Source organism: Mustela lutreola, chromosome 7 (assembly GCF_030435805.1).
Source record: "Mustela lutreola isolate mMusLut2 chromosome 7, mMusLut2.pri, whole genome shotgun sequence".
Taxonomy (NCBI): Eukaryota; Metazoa; Chordata; class Mammalia; order Carnivora; family Mustelidae; genus Mustela; species Mustela lutreola.
Window position 1 is genome coordinate 2,101,816 of NC_081296.1, and position 1,709 is coordinate 2,103,524.

Consider the following 1,709-nt stretch of genomic DNA (forward strand, 5'->3'; position numbering starts at 1 on the left):
GTGTGTGTGTGCGTGTGTGTGTGTGTGAAATGCAGGCATTAAGTGACTCCCCTCTCTGTCCCGAGGCTGCTCTGTTCCCAGGCTGAAGGTGCGAGGACATCTGAGTACCCTAAGAGAGGTTGCGTGGCTTAGATATTAGATCTAAAGTCTGGGCTCCTGGGCTGGTTTCAGAGCTTGCCTGACCTCAGCTCCCCCTCCTGCTGTCATTTGGGAGGATGAAATGAATGAACAATGCAAAACACACAGAAGGAAGTGTGGGAAAAACTGAAGGGAGAAGCAAAATGGTGTGGCAGGGATCAGAAATGGGTGTGAAACCATTAGGACAGATGGTGTAGACACATCGTGGTGAAGGCAAAGACCATTAAAGACAAAATAGATCAAAGAGGAGATCATCTGAAATCTCTCCTGTTTCACGTATCGGTGCCTTCTGCACCTCAGCCCACTTCCTGTCCCTGCCTTACAGATAGGGCACATGCAAGCACCCCTGCGTGCACACACGTGGCCATCATCCACTGGCGTGGCACCGTGGGGGAGGGCACAGGTGCGGGGAACACAGGCTTCCTGCCAGCGGCACGAGGACCTCTTCTGGACTGGGCAGCACATGGACCCGCACTCAGCTCCGCCTTGTGTCCCTGTCCTTCCCCAGCAGTCTCCTGAAGGCTCTCTTGACTTCCTTGTTCCTCAGGTGAGAGGGTAAGTGCTGGGGTGCCCACGGCATAGAAGAGACCAAAGAACTTGCCCCATTTGTGAGCATAGGAACTCTGGGGCTGGAGGGAGACGACAATGCCTGAGCTGTACCAGAGGGTGACCGCTGTGAGATGGGAGGGGAAGGTCCCAAACATCTTCCTCCACTCTTGCGCCAAGTTAATCCTCAGCACTGCTCGGGCGATGGCACAGTAAGAGACAAGGATGAGGCCGAGGGGCACCACCAGAATGAGGACACTGGCCACAGCCCTCCGGGTCTCATTGTAGGTGGTGGTCCCACAGGACAATGTGATTAGAGCTGGGACCTCACACACGAAGCCATCCATCTGCCGATGGGGACAGAGGGGCAGGCGGAGAGGGGGTGGCGTCTGGACTACTGACTCCAGCAGCCCGATGACCCTGGCCACGGATGCCAGCTGCTGGCACCGGCAGGGCTAGATGATGGTGGTGTAGTGGGGGCGCTGGCGGGTGGCCGCATAGCAGTCGGAGGCCATCACTGCCAGGAGGGTGCACTCAGTGGTCCCCGGGAACAGAAAGATGAAGAGCTGAACAGAGCAGCCAAGGAAGCTGATGGGTTTTGGGCCCCAGGGGTTGACCAGCATCTGGAGGATGGAACTCATCCAAGAAGGTCCAAGAAGGACAGGTCAGAGAGGAAAAAGGTCAGACAGCAGAATGGTGAGGGTGTTGCCCACCTGAGTCAGAAGGTAGGACAACCACGAAGAGGCTTCTTTCAAGTCCTGGGCGTTCAGAGAAACCCCAAAGGAGGAAGCCGCCAGGGGAGCTCTGGGTGGCCATGACCTCTTCCTGCCCCGGTCTGGAGGGACGTCTATCGTCTGAGACCCCAGCTGGTACTGGTCAGGCCACAGCAGGTGCACCTTTCTCTTCCCATCGTCCCACCAGTGTCCTCTCCTGGACACCACCCTCAGCGGCTCGTCCCTTCTCATCTCTCCTGGTCAGTGTGGGCTAGCTGGCGTGGGGGCAGCAGGACGTGCTGGCAGACGGAC

At 57.5% G+C, this 1,709-nt stretch overlaps 1 pseudogene; it reads right to left on the bottom strand.

Annotated features, from left to right (window-relative positions):
* Positions 1–613: 613 nt before the first annotated feature.
* LOC131835192 (olfactory receptor 2H1-like) lies at positions 614–1,500 on the bottom strand (annotated as a pseudogene).
* Positions 1,501–1,709: the final 209 nt, after the last annotated feature.